General features: G+C 36.5%; 1 protein-coding gene across 9 annotated transcripts in view; it reads left to right on the forward strand.

Moving 5' to 3' along the window:
- LEKR1 (leucine, glutamate and lysine rich 1) overlaps positions 1-18,236 on the forward strand; it is a 169,948-nt gene that overhangs the window by 18,399 nt on the left and 133,313 nt on the right. The gene's annotated exons all lie outside the window — the stretch shown is intronic.

Here is an 18,236-nt window from a genome sequence, read left to right on the forward strand (position 1 = left end):
TTTATTTTTCCCCAGATGTATATCCTAACTTTATCATTAGGAAGATTTGTCTACCAAGAATCAGATGAATTTTGGTAGTTTTTGATACTTAACATTTGTTTTTAAATGGCCTCAAATATTTAGATTTATAGAATAAGATTTTCATGTTTTGAAAAGGATGCCAAAGCATTAAATTTGGCACATGATTCTAAATCACTGAAATTGGAATAAAATTAAAGAATGGGTTCCTAATGCAGTTGAATCTAATCAGGAATTTAGTCTGCCTAAAGACACTTCAGTCAATTTATATACTTCTGTGGAAGGGTTTTTGCTGGTTATTTTATGGCTTTTTCTTATAAGTGAGTATTTCTCCATTTAAAATATCAACAGTTGATGTTAGGAAATCTTGAGTTAATAAATTTAATGAAAAAAATAAATTTAATGAATGTTATATCTTTGTAAAAGTAGGAACTTTGTTAAATCTCCTAGGATTAAGAGCTTATATTACATTTTATTATAAATTTTTATAATTACATTAAATCTCCATTGAGCTTGATATTTCTTAGACCTTTACTAAGAAAATGTTGTTGGGATGCCTGGGTGGCTCAGTGTTTGAGCATCTGCCTAGCTTAATTTCTTTGTGGTCTGAGCACAGAAATTGTATGATTTTAATCCTTTTAAATTTGGTAAGATGTGTTTTGTGGCCCAGAATGTGTGGTCTGTCTTGGTGAATGTTCCATGTGAGCTTGAGAAAAATGTATATTCTGCAGCTCTTGGATGACGTAGTCCATAAATGTCAATTATATCAGTTGATTGATGATGTTGTTGAGTTCAACTATGTCCTTACTGGTTTTCTACTTGCTGGATCTATCCATTTTGATAAAGTGTTCAACTGTAATTATGGGCTTATCTATTTCTCATTGTAATTCTATAAGCTTTTGCCTCATATTTTGATGTTATGTTGTTAGGCTTTATTGTTAAGGATTATTATGTTTTCTTGAGGCATTGACCCCTTTATCATTATGTCATATCCTCTTTAATTCTGGTAACTGTCTTTGCTCTGAAGTCTTTTCTGTCTGAAACTAATACAGACTTTCTTTCTCTTTCTTTTCTTTTTTTAAAAAATATTTATTTATTTGACAGAGACAGAGAGAGAGCACAAGCAGGGGGAGCTGCAGAGGCAGAGGGAAAAGAAGCAGACTCCTCACTGAGTGGGGAGCCCGATAGGAGGCTTAATCCCACGACCCTGGGATCATGACCCAAGCCAAAGGCAGATGCTTAACTAACTGAGCCACCCAGGAACCCCCTCACTTTCTTTTGATTAGAGTTTGCATGATACAACTTTCTCCACTGCTTTATTTTTAATATATTGTATCTTTATATTTAAAATGGTCTTCTTGCAAACAACATATTTGGGTTTTGTTTCTTGATACACTGACAATCTCTGTTTTTTAATGGATGGATTTCAACTATTGACATTCAAAGTAGTGATTGATACAGCTGGGTCAAGATCTACCATTTTTGTTACTCTTGTTCTTTGTTCTTATTTTTGTCCTCTAACTATTTTTTGCCTTTTGTGGATTTGAGCATTTTATATAATTCCATTTTCTCTTTCTTAGAATATGTTATACCTTTTTTTTTTTTTTTTACTTTTTTCTAGTTTTTGCCCTAGAATTTGCAATATTTATTTGTAGCTGATCAGGGTCTACTTTCAAATAACACTGTGCTGCTTTGTGGGTAGTTTAAGTACCTTATAATAACAAAATATACCCAATTCCTTCCTCCTATTTCTTATACCATTGCTGTCATTCATTTCACTTTTAAGTAAGCATACATATATACTCGTATATATTTTTAAAAGCTTACACAAATACATTATTGCTCAAGTATTAGTTTGAATGAACTATTGCTTATTAAACTAAAAATAAGGAAAGGTTTTTACTTTACCTTCACTTATTCCTTTCTGTATGCTCTTCCTTTCTTTATATTGACCTGAATTTCTGTTCTGTATTCTTTTACTTCTTTCTGAAGAATGTCTTTTAACCTTTTCTTGCAGAGCAGGTCGATTAGCAACAAATTCCCTTAACTTTTGTCTGAAAACTTATTTCTCCTTCACCTTGAAGGTTAATTTTATAGGGAACAGAATTTTAGGTTTTTTTTTTTCTCTCAAACTTTATTTTTTTAAAAAAAGATTTTATTTATTCATGAGAGACACAGAGAGAGAGGCAGAGACACAGGCAGAGGGAGAAGCAGGCTCCATGCAGGGTGCCCAACGTGGGACTCCATCCTGGGTCTCCAGGATTACGGCCTGGACCGAAGGCAGTGCTAAACCACTGAGCCACCCAGGTTGCCCTTCTCTCAAACTTTATTTTATTTATTAACTTTTTTTCTCAAACTTTAAATATTTCATTCCACTCTTTTTTTTTTTTTTTTTTTGCTTGCATGATTTTTGAGGAGAAGTTAGATATAAGTTTTATCTTTGTTCCTCTATAGGTAAGATGTTTTTATCATCTGGCTTCTATCAAGATTTTTTTTCTTTAGTCATGATTTCCTGTAGTTTAGAGATAATATACCTAAGTGTGGCATATGGTTTTTTTTGTTTTTTGTTTTTTGTTTTTTGTTTGTTTTTTTTGTTTTTGTTTTTTTTTTTTTTTTTTTTAGAGGGGGTGGCTTTTATCCTGTTTGGTTTTTTTGGAGGTTTCTGGATCTGTGGTTTGGTGTCTGACATTAATTTGGAAGACATTCTCAGTCATCATTTCAAATATTTCTTCTTTTATTTTTGTTATAGTTGTCCCAAAGCTCTTAGATCTTCTCTAATTTTTTTTTCATATTTTTCCCTTTGCTTTTCAGTTTTAGAAGCTTTTCAGTTCTATTGTCATATCCTCAAGCTCAGAGATTCTTTCCTAAATGATGTCTAGTCTACTAATAAGCCCATTAAAGGCATTCTTCATTTTATTACAGTGTTTTTGATCTCTAACATTTCTTTTTCATTCTTTTAGAAGTTTCATCTGTCTACTTATCCATGTGATCTTGCATGTTGTCTGCTTTTCCCATTAAAGCTCTTTTCATATTAATCATAGTTTTAAAAATTTCTGGTCTGATAATTCTTACATTCCTGCCTATCTGCCTCTGGTTCTGATGCTTGTTCAATCTCTTCAAACTGTTTTTTTTTTTTTTTTTTTTTGTCTTTTAATATGCCTTGCAATTTTTTCAAAGGTGGATGTAATGTACTAGGTGAGAGGAATTGCTGTAAATGGGTCTTTAGTAATACGGTGGTAGTAGGTGGGAGGGGGTTGAGGAGCTCGTTCAGTAGTCCTGCGGTTGGGTCTCAGTCTTGCAGTAAGCCCATACCTCTGGACTGTGAACTTCACAGATGTTTCTCAATTGCCAACCACTTATCCCTCCCCATGGCTAGGGTGGAGCTGAGTATTTCCCTTTGCAAGATTAGTTGGCTCTGATAAAACCCCAGCAAGTTAAACTCTGATAAGATAATTTCTCCTGAGAGCAGGCCTTGTTAAACAAAGCTTTGGTGTATTTCATCATGTTTACTTTTCCCCTCTCTTTGTCAGAAACACAAGTGGATTTTTCTCTAATCTTCGCTGCAAGGACCTGACAGGGCTCCTGGAAGTAAAACTCAAAAAAAAGTGGGATTTCCCCTGGAGTTTTTATTCTCTGACTTGTCCACAGTGAGCTTCCAGTCATTTGCCAGTTATAATTCGGGTTTTTGTTTCCTCTCGTTGGTTCCCACGGAGGTTTCTCTTATGGGTTTCTGCTCTGAGAAGTTGTGATCCTCTGTATCCACCTCGTCTCCAATTTTGAGGGCAGTGGTTTTTCCTATGACTTCACTTCTCTGACACATCTAGCTAGAGTTGTTCATTTTTCACTTTGTTCATATTTTTACCTATTGTTAGGGTAGCATATTTACTTCTAAGCTCCTTCTATTCCTGACTGGAAACTAGAAGTCTTACGTTGGCATTTAAAAAAAAAAAAAATGACTTAATACTTTAAAATTTTTTATTTTTTTCATGTGCTGTAAATGTTTATACCTGGGCTCATTAGCCTCGTGGAACCTGAATCAAAGTATAGATATATCAAGAGGAAGAACAGAATGTGGGAGACAAAGGAAATAAACAGATATGAGTGCCCAGGGACGCCCGGGTGGCTCAGCGGTAGAGCATCTGCCTTCCGCCCAGGGCATGACCCTGGGGTCCTGGGTTCGAGTCCTGCATTGGGCTCCCTGCATGGAGCCTGCTTCTCCTTCTGCCTGTGTCTCTGCTTCTCTCTTTGTGTCTCATGAATAAACAAATAAAATCTTTTTTTTTTTAAAGATATGAGTGCCTGGAACTTTTAAAAAAGTATGGATTTCAAATAACATTTTCTAACCTTGACTTTCTGGTTTTAATAGGTTAAGGCTATTACTTCTTTATCAATTCCTCTGGTGTCTGTCATAGTCTAGTATTGAGCTGCCAACTTGACATTGTGGCAGAAATATCTTTTGGGGTTCCTCTGGGAGGTCTGGTTCAGAATTCCTCTGGAAAGGACTTCATTTGAGTAGCCACAAAGAAATTCTGTGTTTGTAGATACTAAATATATCATTATTATAACTACTAGGGTATTCTATTGATTTAAAGTTATTGAAGCTATAATTTAAGCTTATGGTGCTCATTTACCTTTAGTCATCACAGGGTAGCATCCTGATTACAGCTGGATGTTTCAGAGAATCCAAGAACCATAATGGCAGATTATTGGTCAGAAATGTTTGTGTTTAGAATTGAGTGAATTGATTACATTAAACTTTAATTTTTGAGATCATGGTAGGTTCACAAGCAGTATAAGAAATAATAGAGATCCTGTGAATTATTTACCCGGTTTCCCCCGATGGTAACAGCTTGTAAAACTGTAGTGTAATATCACAATGAGGATTTTGACATTTATATAGTCAAGATGCAGGACAGTTTCATTACCACAGATTCCTCATGTTGCTCTTTATAGCCACATTTACCCTCCCCGTCCTCTGTTCATGACCCCTGGCAACCACCATTTCTATAATTTTGTCCTTTCAGGAATGTCATATAGATGGGATCATAGAATATGAGTCTTTTGGGATAGGCTTTTCATTCTTTGGAGATGCATTCAAGTTGTGTGTATTAATAGTTCATTCCTTTTTATTGCTGAGTAGTATTACATTGCATTGATGTACCACACTTTTTTTAATCGTTTACATTAATCACTCACAGAAGGGCATGTTGGTTGTTTTCAGCTTTTTCCTATTACAGTGGAAGCTGCTATGAATATTTATATATAGATTTTTGTGTAAACCTGAGTTTTGTTTCTCTGAGATAAATGTTCAGAGTGCAGTTGCTGGATGATAGGTTACTGCATGTTTTATTTTATTTATTTTATTTTATTTTATTTTATTTTATTTTATTTTATTTTATTTTATTTTATTTTATACGTTTGGTTTTATAAGAAGCTTCCAAATGGTGTTCCAGTGTGGTTGTACTGCTTTATATTTTCACCAGAAACATACGAGTCATCCAGTTTTTCCACATCGTCACCGGCATTTGATGCCAACTATTTCTTTTTTTTTTTTTTTTTTAACTATTTCTTATTTTAGTTATTCTGATAGATGAATAGTGGGACCTCATCATGGTTTTAAATTTGCATTTCCTTAATGGCTTATGATGTTAAACACTTTTTCATGTGTGTATTATTTTCCCAGGGCTGTCATAACAAAATCGAACAGACTGCGTGGCTTAGACAACAGAAATTTATTTTCTCACAGTTTTGGAGGCTAGAAGGCCAAGATCAAGGTGCTTGATTACTGACAAGGCCTCTTTTCCTGGCTTTTAGATAGCTGCCTGCACCCTGTGTCCCCACATGACCACTTCTCTTTACATTTGAAGAGAGAGATCTCTGGGGACTCCTCATTTTCATATAAGGATACCAGTGCTATAGGATTAGGGACCCACAATCATGATGTCATTTAACTTTAATTACCTCCCTGAAGGCCTTATCTCCAGATATAGTCACATTGAGAGTTAGGGCTTCAACATGTGAATTTTTTTTTAAGATTTTATTTATTTATTCATGAGAGACACAGAGAGAGAGAGAGGCAGAGACATAGGCAGAGAGAGAAGCAGGCTCCACGCAGGGAGCCCGACGCGGGACTTGATCCCGAGTCTCCTGGATCATGCCCTGGGCCGAAGGCGGCGCTAAACCGCTGAGCCACTGGGCTGCCCTCGACATATGAATTTTGGAGGGACATATTCAGTCCTTAATATTGTGCTCACTTGTTACCTGTATATTCTCTTGGGTGAAATGTCTATGTATATCTTCTGCCCATTTTCTAGTTGAAATCTTGAGTTTTTTTTAGCGTTGTTTGGAGAATTTATTGCGTATTCTCAATACTAGTTCTGTATGCACTAAGTAGGGCACTTGATGGGATGAGCACTGGGTTGGCAAATTGAATTTAAATTAAAAAGTAAAAAAAAAAAAAAAAAAAAGCAACAATCTAAACTACATACCACACAAACCCTCCAAGTTCTATGCCAGTTTCTCTGGCATTCAGTCAAATGCCTACACCACTTCATGGGGACAGGCTCCTAATCTTAGGATTCTTGTGCATGGCTTGGCCTTTGCAACGAATCCTGTTTGACAGAATAACTATGTCTCAATAAGTACTTATTCTCTTGGTGACAGAGAAAAAAAATACTAGTTCTTTATGTACTCTCAATCCTAGTACTAGGATATGTGGTTTGTAAATATCTCCTAGTCTTTTTATCCCCTTCATAAGGTCTTTTGCAGAGGAAAACTTTTTTACTTTTGATGAGATTTAATTTATCAGTTTTTCTTTCTATAGATCATGCTTTTGTCAAGTCTAAGGACTCTGCCTGGCCGTAGAGCCTGAAGATTTTCTTCTGTGTTTTTTCTCTCTCTTTTTTTTTTTTTTCCTAAAAGTTTTTATGTTATAAGATGTGGGACTTCATTTGAAGTTCATTTCTTGCCTTTGAATGTTCAGTTGCTCCAGCACCACTTTTTTAAAAGGCCACCTTACCGTCATTGAATTGTTTTTGTACATTTGTCAAAAATCAGCTGGGCACATTCGTGTTGGTTTATTTTGGGGTTCTCTCTTCTATTCCACTTATCTATGTGTCTGTTTTTCCACCAGTCCCTCACAGTTTGATTACTATAGAAATTTAATAGGCCTTTATATTAAAAGTAGAGTGATTCATCCTATTTTATTCTTCTTTTTATTTTTTTAAAGATGTATTTATTTATTCATGAGAGACACACAGAGAGGCAGAGACACAGGCAGAGGGAGAAGCAGGCTCCCCGCAGGGAGCCCCATGTGGGACTTGATCACGCCCTGGGCCGAAGGCAGGTGTTAAACTGCTGAGCCACCCAGGGACCCCCTTTATTCCTCTTTTTAAAGATTGTTTTAGAGGTGCCTAGATGGCATCTGACTGTTGGTTTTAGCTCAGGTCATGATCTCAGGATCGTGAGGTAGCCCTGTGTCTGGCTCCATGCTCAGCACCAAGTCTGCTTGAGATTCTCTCCCTCTTCCTCTGCCCACCCCCTCACACTCTCTCTCTCTTTAAAATAAATAAATAAATAAATAAATAAATAAATAAATAAATAAATAAATAAATAGATTTAGTTCTAGTTTCTTTACCTTTCCATATAAAATTGAGAATCAGCTTGTGTCTACAAAACATCTTGCTCAGATTTTGATAGGAATTAAATTAATCTGTGTATCAGTTTGGGGAGAATTGACATCTTTACTATGTTGAGTCTCCAGTCCATGAACACAGTATATCTCTCCATTTATTTCAGTCTTCTTTGATTTCTTTCATTAACATTTTGTAATAATCAGCATGCAGAACTTGTACATGTTAATATATACTCAAGTATTCAATTTTCTTTGGAGTGTTTGTAAATGGTATCATGTTTTTAATTTTGGTTTCCACATGCTCATTGTTAGTATAGAGAAGTGCATTGTTAGTATATAGAAATGCAGACAATCATAGTGTCTGAAAATATGGACAGTTTTATTTTTTCTTTACTATTTATACTTTTTTTTTTTTTTTTTGCTATAGTGACTGGAACTTCCAGTAATATGTTGATTAAGTGGGGTGAGAGTGCGCATCCTTGCCTTATTCCCGATCTTAGAGAGAAAGCATTCATATTTCACTGCATTAAGTGAGATGTCAGTCATAAGTTTTTTTTTTTTTCTTTGCTAGATGTTCTGTATCAAATTGAAGAAGTTCACCTCTAAGTCGGCTAAGAGTTTTTATCATGAATGGATGATGAATTTTCTTAAATGTTTTTTCTTTGCCCTTTTAAAAAAAAATATTTTATTTATTTATTTGAGAGAGAGAGAGAGCACTTGCATGAGCAGAAACAGACTCCCCACTAAGCAGGAAGCCCAATGTGGGGCCTGATCCCAGGACCCCAGGACCATGACCTGAGCCAAAGGTAGACGCCCAACTGGCTGAGCCACCCAGGTGCTCCTTTCTTTGTCCTTTGCTATAATCATATAATTGTTCTTCTTAATCTTTTGTAAATGGTGGAATACATTGATTAATTTAAAAATATTGAACTAGACTTGTACACCTAGAATAAATCCCACTTGGTCATGATGTATTATATACATTTACTAGATCTGATTTGCTAATACTTTGTTGAGGGTTTTTGTGCCTAAATTACTGAGAGATTCTGGTGTGTAGTTTCTTTTTTTTTTTGTTACGCTTTTGTCTGGTGTTGGTATTATGTTAATGAGGTGAGAAGTGGTTCCTTCTCTTTTATATTCTGGAAGAGATTGATTAATTCATCTTTAAATGTCTGATAGAATTCTCTAGTGAAACCATCTAATCCTGGAGATTTTTGTTGCTGTTGATAACCTTTAAATCATAGATTCCATGTCTAATGGTTGTAAGACTGCTCAAGTTATTTATATTGTCTTGGTTGAGGTTTGGTAGTTCATGGTTTTCAAGCAATTCTATCCCAAGTTGTAAAATTTGGGGGGTATTGTTTATAGTAATACCTTATTATCCTTTTCATGGCTAGAGGATCTATAGTGATATTTCCTCTTTCGTTACTGATGGTGTTGATCTTTTATTTTTATCCTTTTAATTCCTACTATTGATTTATAAATTTTGATTTTTTTAAAGAGATTTTGTTTCATAAATTTTCTCCATTTTTAAGAACATTTTTGTTTTCAATTCGTTTGATTTCTGCTCTTATCTCTGGTATTTCTTTTCTTCTACTTGCTTTGGGTTTATTTTACTCTCCTTTTTCTGATTTCTTGAGATAGGAACTTAGTTTTTTTTTTTTTTTAAGTTTTTATTTAAATTCCCGTTAGTTAATATACAGTGTAACATTAGTTTCAGGTGTACAATATAGTGATTCTTAGATTATTTATTTGAGAACTTCCCTCTTTTCTAATGGAAGTGCTTCATATTTCTAATAGAAAATTTTACTCATGAATTTAATTATATTCACTGTTTTAGTTGTGTTCCACATATTCTGATATGCTATACTTTCATCTCAGTTTTAGTTCTCTGTGTATGTATAATTTAAAATTTTTCTTTTGACACTTCTTCTTTAACATATGTGTTAGAAGTGTGCTGTTTAGTTTCCAAGTGTTTGTACATTTTCTTATATTTGTTACTGATTTCTAGCTTGATACCATTGTGGTAAAGAGAATATATTCTATATACTTTCAACTTTTAAAAATTTGTTGAAATTGGCTTTATGGCCCAGAATATGTTCTGCCTTGGTGACTGTTATACGGGTGCTTGAAAAAAATAGTATACTGCTATTGTTGGGTGGAGTTTTTTATATATGGCAATTAAAACCTGGTGATTGATAGTTTTGTTGGGTTCTTTCATTTCCTTGCTGATTTTCTAATTATATCAGTTACTAAAAGTGGAATTTTAAAAGTCCCCAACTCTAGTTGTAGATTTGTCTATTTTTCTTTGAGTTCTGTAATTTTTGCTTCGCATATTTTATGGTTCCTTTGTTTGATGTGAATACCTTTAGGATTGGTATGTCTTCCTGCTAGATTGACCCTTTTACCATTAAGTAATGTCCTTCTTTCTCTCCAATAATTTTCTTTGCTCAGAAGTCAACTCTATCTGATGTTAGGATAGCCACTACTGTTTCTTTAAAAGAGTTTACAGGGATGCCTGGATGGCTCAGTTGGTTAGGCATCTGACTCTTGAATCAGCTAAGGTCTTGCACCTCAGGGTCATGAGTTTAGGCCCAGTGTTCAGGATCCATGTTGGGCTCCATGCTGGGTGTGTAGCCTACTTAAAAAAAAAAAAAAAGTTAAGGCTGTTTACATGGTATATTGTTTCTATTCTTTTGCTCTCAGTTTACCTATGAGCAAATTTTAAGTGAGTTTTATAGACAGCATATTGTTGAAGCATGTTTTTTTTAAATCTACTCTACCAGTCTGTCTCTCTTTTTAAAAAGATTTTATTTATTATTTATTTATTTATTTATTTATTTATTTATTTATTTGAGAGAGACAGAGTGAGTGAGTGAGAGGGAGAGCAGGGGAGGGGCAGAGGGAGAAGAGAGAGAATGTCAAGCAGATTCTGTGCTGAATGCAGAGCTCACATAGGCATCTTAGGATCTGGAGATCGTGTCCTGAGCCAAAGTCAGGAGTCAGTCACTTACCCAAATGAACCACTGAGGCACTCCTTTGCCAGTCTCTTAATTTATGTATTTAGACCATTTACAGAGATTACTAGTATGTTAGAGTTTAAGTATGCCACTTAATTATTCATGTTCAATTTGTTTCTTCTGGTTCTCTTTTTTCCATTTCTCTTTTCTTATCTTTCTGTTGGTTTCTTGAACATTTTAAGGGTTATATTCTGATCTATTTATAGTGATTTTTATATATATTGCTCTGCATGGGTTTCTTAGTGGATGGTCTAGTTATTGCATTATAGATACATAATTTATAGTCTGTAGTCTAATTATGATGTGTCTTACATGGACTTCTTGGGTTTTTTCTTTTTGGGTAGAATAAAGTGTTCCCTACAGCTTGTTGAATCTATAAGTTTATATCTCTTGTTGTATTTAGGAAGTTTTCAGCCATTATTTCTTTGAATATTATTTGGTTCTACTTTCTCTCTTCTCCTTAGATTCTAATCATATGAATGTTAGCTCTTTTGTAATCATCTCACATGTGTCTGAGATTGTTAATTTTTTTCCCCTATTTTCTCTCTATTCAGATTGAGTGAATACTGTTGATCTATCCTAAAGTTTATTCTGTCTTCTGTCATTATACTCTGCTTTTGAACCTGTCTATTGAGTTTTTTCTTTCAGTTATTGCATTTTTCAGTTCTGTAATTTCTATTTGGTTCTTTTTTTGGAACTTCTATTTCTTTGTTGGTATTCTTTATTTTTTTAGTTTCAATAGACTATTTAATTGCTTTTAAAATAATTTTTATGCTGGCTGCTTTATGATCCTTGTCAGATAATTCTAACATTCGATTTATCTCAGTGTTGGGTCTGTTGTTTATCTTTTCTTGTTAATGTTATGATTTTCCTGGTTCTGGCATGATGAATGATTTTCCATTGAATCCTGGTTATTTTGAGGTTAAACTGTGAGGCTCTGGATCTTATTACATCTATTTATTTATTTATTTATTTATTTATTTATTTATTTATTTATTATTTTTATTTTTTGGCAGGCACTCCCCCTGTTGAGGTATAGCATGAATGCCAGATGGGTATATTTGTTCAGCTTCCTACTGGGCTCACTGACACTACTCTAGCAAAAGTGGGTTTTGAATTATATTACCTTGTATCAAACTGATAGAGTGGAAGTTTACATATCCCCCTTGGCCCCATTCACACTTTTCTGGCTAAAGTAGGTCACCAACTTGCACTGCCGTGTGTCTCTGCTTGGGTTATAACTTTAGCTCCCTGATGCTGAACTCACTGTCAGCAAAGACTATGAATCAGAGGGCTGACTCACACTGCTTTGTTGCAGCTGAATGGGCAGAAGCGTGGCTCCTCCATGTGCCCACTGACACCAAGGGATGGGAGAAGTAGGGTGCCACCCAGGCCTGCTTCCTGCCACTTTATTCTGTCTTGTTGATGCCAACTTGGAGGGGAGGCTCAGTTCCTTGCTGGACCCACTGGCACCAGAGGGAGGGAAGTAGAGCGTTGACTACTTGGTTTCATACTCTGTTATTCTATCTCATTGGTATTGAGTGGGGCTGAAGGCTCCTAATTGAGATCCTCTGACACAGGATCTGGATGAGAAGCAGGAATAGGAGTGCTGCAAGTACTGTTTTTAACTGCTTCATTCAGTCTCTTTGCTGTCACTTGGTATGCAGATTTAATTTCCCACTAGGCCTCACTGACACCAGGAGTGGAAGGAAAGTGGAGTGGTCACGACTCCTGACTTACATAGCTTTGTTCAGACTTGGTGCAGGTTTGGGGTGGAGGCCTTGCTTTCCATGGGCTCTGCTGACACTTCCCCTGGTGGGAGAGTTGGAGCCTATCGTAACTTTTGCAAGAGGGAAGATCAGCTCCCAGATCAGCCTACTGATACTGTGCCAGTTAGGTGAATTAAGTACACCATCTGCTTCTCTGGGGTAGAGATGAGGTGGCGTGGAAGATCAACTTTTCACTTGGCTGCAGCCCCACTGAAACTGTGGGGTGGGAGGTACAGTTGTGCAGCTGATGTCTAGCTTGAGAGGGTGGATGTTGCCAAGAATGTTTTTTGTTCTTTAGTCACCCTATTCCTGATCAGCTATGAGCTTGTTGTTGTTGTTGTTGTTGCTGCTGCTGCTGCTATTGGTGATTCTGGTTTGGAGACATTGGCCCACTGTTTGGGATATATGGAGTTAATAAGGAAACTCAGGGATCTCACTGCCTTGGTATTTCTCAAGTCCTGAGATCCATAGGCCATCTGCCTTCTTTCTCCTTTCAGAGGCTTTCTATACTTGTGCTGTGTTGCCATTAGGGTTTTTTTAGTGGTAAGAGGGAGGACCTGAGAGTAACAGAGCTACTCTATCTTGGTTGTGACCTTGGGTTGATATTTTAGCCAAATTAAATGCTGCTTTGAATAACTAAAAACTTTTTTTTAAAGTAATTGATTAAATTTTCACAAATGTGAAGCTAGTTCACAAAAGTCAATGGTTATATAAAACGTATTTCTGTGTGCCTGCTACACATCTTTTCTTTGACGTCTGTTTTGCTCATGCCACATTGAGACTGTGGCATGGAGATATAAGCAGCCGTGCAATAGGCCTGCCTGTGAGGAGCCAGAATTAAGAGTTTTGTTGATCATAGTTGGCAGTTCTCACCAATCAGATAAGCCATAGAAATCAGGTCTAACGCAGAGAGGAATGGGCATAGGTAGGTACCAAGGGTTCAGAGAGTTAGATTGAGTCCACAGTTTGGGATCAAAACAGAGAGTGTCCTTGAGTTTATAAATGTCCTTGGCTGGAATAGAGGGTAATTGGGCAAACAAAGCAGGCTTTGTGAATTATCTTCCCCTGCCAAATCTACCTTCCACATAGGCTGGTTATATCAGTTAGGATTGCATTCTGCAGCAAGTGGCTTAAATGGACTAGACTTTATTTGTTTCTTGAATCAAGAAGGGGTATATAGGTGCTCAGTAATGTCACCAGGGACCCAGCCCCTTTCCAACTCTCATTTTGTCTTTCTCAGTGAGAAGAGCCTTATGCTGGTCTTGTCGTGATCTCAAGATGGCTTCTACCCTGCCAGATGTCATGTTCATTTCTAGGCAGGAATATGAGGGCTGAAGCACTCTGGGGAAATGCCCGTATTAGGAAATCAAAAGCTTTCCTACAACTGCAGGGGTTCTGGGGAACTGACTGCGGGGAGTTGGCTCACTGTTTGCTGAAATATCAGGTTCTGTTGTAAGGAAGAAGACACTCACAGGGCCTGCCTCACTGGGCCATTACAGCTTCCTCCAGAAAATAATGTGTGCATGCTTACTCTAGTTCCTTGAGTGGGAGAAAAATGGTATCTCAAGAAAAGAAATATATCAAGACTCCCTTTTTAAAAAGGTCTTCTATACATGTCTTGTCAAGGCTCTGCTTTTTCTACTTTTGCTGTACTCTCTGGGGTTTGTGGACGTAGTGGTAAGAGGCACACATTAAAAATGTTTGTGACAACTGATTTTGAAAAATGAAGATTTTTAGAACAAAGAACGGATGCAGAATTATAGTTCTCATTGGGTAGGATGCTTTTTGGGTAATCACTTCAAATCTCTGGGGCTTTTCAAGCTTTTACGTCTCTCTTAAGATCATGATTTGTCCCTTTTGGGGCAGAGTGAGAATATCTGTAATGACATAAGAGCTGGTGTTAAAGGGAGTGTGGTTGGGTTGAGCATGGGGAAGGCAGGAAAAATAAGGTTGAGTTCCATTGCAGAAAACATTTATTCTTTTTCAGGCCACTGAAAAGTGGCTCTAATAGACATAGGTTCATTAACAATTCATTCATTCATTCATTCACTCATTTAAAGATTTTATTTATTTATTTATTCATGAGAGACACACCGAGAGAGAGGTGCAGAGACACAGGCAGAGGGAGAAGCAGTCCCCATGCAGGGAGCCCGATGTGGGACTCCATCCCAGGACTCCGGGATCAGGCCCTGGGCTGAAGGTGGCGCTAAACTGCTGAGCCACCCGGGCTGCCCCATTAACAAATAATTTAAACCTAGAAGTTCATATCATGGTGTTTTTTTTTTTTCCCAGTCTAGGTGTCTACATAAGAGTTTATTATATTAATATCTTTCCTATGCATTACTTAAACCCTGAGAAGCTTAAACAAATTCTATTCACATCATGTAGTTGAAGACCAGCTAATCTTTTTATTGTCTTTTTGTTGTTCACCAGTACTAAACTATGTTCCAGACCAAAGTCCTTAGATATACAGCATACTGTTTTCCCTTATTCCTTCTCTCTGTGGACATGTGCAAACAGTAAATAAAGGTTGACAGGTGTTTTTTACTATTGGTATAAATAATGCTTACATGAGTTTCCTTGTTACTAGATCTGGCAAGGTTATGGAGATTGATATTTATTCAACAACATTGATAGACCTATGTATACGTGTATATCTTTTATTACCAGTATAACTTTGAAAGCTCTTCTGTGTACCATTATGTTGTTGCTATGGCAACATACTTACCAAAATAAGGTACTTTTTTTTTTTTTTTTGCTTTGTCTTTTTAAAGGAGGTCTCTTTTTTCCCCAAGCTTTTTAATCAGCACTGTAGAATTTTGGTCCCAGACATTCAATATTCTTTCTATTTATCTTTTCCCCTTGAATTTCCCTTGCTTAAAATTAGTTATTTATCATTATAAAATGCAGTTTTTATTGGACTAAATCCTAGGGGGAGTTATAAGAATGAATGAAGGGAAGCCGTGTATGATATGGTATAAACGGTAGAGGCTCTGCTATTACCTAGGCCCATGACCTTGGCTTGTAATCTTTTCATACTTTAGCTTCTTCATCTAGAAAATGGTCAAAGAACAAACTGCTTCACAGGAGTGATGTACACATTACTCTGTGCCTGGCAGGAATTCAATTGTCTTACTTCCCTCATCTTCCTTTTTGTCCCTTTCCTTGTTTTTTTTTTTTTTATTTTTTTTAAACTAAACTTAATAACATACAGTTTTTTCCTCCATAGATATCATCACATTCCCACCTACCTTGGATATCTGAACATTGCCTACTATTATAAGGGAAGTTCTTACGTCTAAGAAATATCTTGATCTCAGCTCTACCAAAACAATTCCATTTTAATTGGTGATTTAAAGTGCCTAGCCAACTTTGATTATGTCCACAGCCTGTGTTTCTGCTCAATGGAGTAGAGATTTTTTAGAAAACATAACTTTAGATCTACTTTTATTTATTATACTCTCCCCTTATTTCCAAAAATGACATGAGGTGTCATAAAAGGACATAATACAGTTAACAACTTGCCAGAAAAAAGGGAGGGAGGTATTAGACAAAAACTAAGAAACAAAATAGGTGAACCCCAAGAGTCAGCAGTTATATGCAGCTTTCCTGCAAATCCTACCTGAACTTGAGGCATATCTGTTCATAGCCTTTTTCTAGGAATAGGAGTGGAATAGGGGTTGGAGAGATGGGTTTTATTTAGTTTGTTTATTTATATATTTAAGCAAGGCTGACTTAGCCCTAGAAGAACTCTATAAGAAGTAACTAGGAAGGCCATTAGGCCCTCATGAGAACTTGCACTCCCTGTGTAGCATGAAGCCAATCATGGTAGGTGACAGGTGGCTGCCCCTCTAATGCTGCTGTTCGTTGAGGAGATAGCAAAACTTTTTGAAAGAAGGCAGCCCCAGCTTATCTTTCTGCGAGCTTTCTCTTGATCTTCATCTTCCCACCCGCCTCCTTACTGTTTCACTTACAACTAGGCCTGAATGAACAAGTCAAATCATGTTACTTTAGCTTAGAATAGGAGGATTTTTATTTTTTGTACATTTGAATTAATACATCTTCAAAAAAGCATGCAATTTGGTTTCTTCTCAGATTCTTTATATATTATTTACATTTTTCTAAATGGGAACAGTTTCAAATTAGAGAAAAATGAGTTAACTCACCGAGTGAGGTATGATCAACAACTCCTGTTATATCCATTTCACAGATGGATAAACAAACAAAAAGTTTAAATAACAGTGTCACATAGTTGATTAACTGCTTTGTCTTTTCTATAATATTCCTATTTGAGTTAGTTGAATAAATCAAACAAATATAACTTGGAAAAAGATAGCATGAAGATACTGTCACTGGAGAGTTGTTTTGAAGGGACAGGGCACAGCACCAGATCTTGAGTCTTGCCTTGTTAGACTGAAGAAACCCACTGTATAGAAAGCCGTCCAGTATCATTGGCAAGAAACGTGTTGGTCGAATTTGCAGAAGTATTAGGAAAGCTGTGCCTGGAAAACAATATGAAGAACTCAACAAAAATTCTTCATGTATTACATGTCTCTTTAAAAAGTAGACTGAAGATGTGGTAAAAATAGAAATTTCTTTCCGTTAGCCAGAGTGACTCCACATCTGAAATGAGTGATTCAGACATCCATTCTTTGTTTATAGCCTCTTCACCTTCCAACTTGGTCAGCTTCATTGAGGTCTGAAATGCGTTGCTGCCTCTACCTTCTCTCTGTCTCTTTCTGTTATCACATTTTTCCTATTCAGCTTAGTTTCCATGGTCTGTGATGTCAGCTATTCCCTGGACAGTATTCCCATTATCCTTATATCAGCCTGGAAAACCCCTACCATGGATGACTCCAACTATCGCACACTGTACTGGTACCCTCGCTGTCAGGAACCTGATACTACTTATTTCCTCTTTCTGGAGTATTTTTACCTTCTGTTTCTCTACAGACCCTTTCCTTTCCAACAGCATCCTTTAAGACTCTCCAAACAAACGAATTAAACCGTCATTCACTCTGAGGTGTCTTCCAGCAACTGCCTTAGCCCCTTCTTCCTTACTATGCTAGTCTTATTAAATAAATTATCTGAACTTACTGTCTCCATTTTCTTATTTTCACATGTGTCTTGGCTTCCTGTAATCTGCCTTCACTTGGCATCATTTCAAAGGAAATGTTCTAATTCAGGCCACCAGCTACTTCCATGTTACTAAATCTAAAATATTTGCTAGTTCTTTATTTTTCTTGACTCCTTAGCAGCATTGACACAGTATTTTACCCATTCTAGTCAAAATACTTTTCTTTTACTTCCATAATGTCATATTCTTCTGATGTTTGTGTGGCTTCTCATAACTATTACTTCTCATTATCCTTTCCTGGCCTCTTCACTTTTTTCTTGCTCTGTAAATAATAGAGCCTTTCAGGGCTCTGTCCATAGCTCTCTTCTATTTTGATTCTGTGTCTTCTCGTTACTTCCGAGGTTATCTTATCCCATCCCGAGACTTCAGTTACCCACTTTGTATTGTAGGCTTGTGACTCTCTACTTCCATCTTTAACTTCTCCTCTGAGCTCCAGATTAATGTATTCAGTTCTTCATTCAGCATCTCCACTTGGAGGCATCACAGCTTCAACAATGCCCCAAAGTGAACTGGTTACCCTCTTTGCATATCTGATACTCTTGTGTTTCTAACATAACAAGATGTCGCCTTCATCATCACTATGCAGCATTAAGGTAGTGTTGAGAGTCTGTGTCCTGCAGTCAGACTGCCTGGGTTTGAATATTGGCATCACAAGTTAT

The sequence above is a fragment of the Canis lupus genome, chromosome 23 (genome assembly GCF_011100685.1).
Source record: "Canis lupus familiaris isolate Mischka breed German Shepherd chromosome 23, alternate assembly UU_Cfam_GSD_1.0, whole genome shotgun sequence".
Classification (NCBI taxonomy): Eukaryota; Metazoa; Chordata; class Mammalia; order Carnivora; family Canidae; genus Canis; species Canis lupus.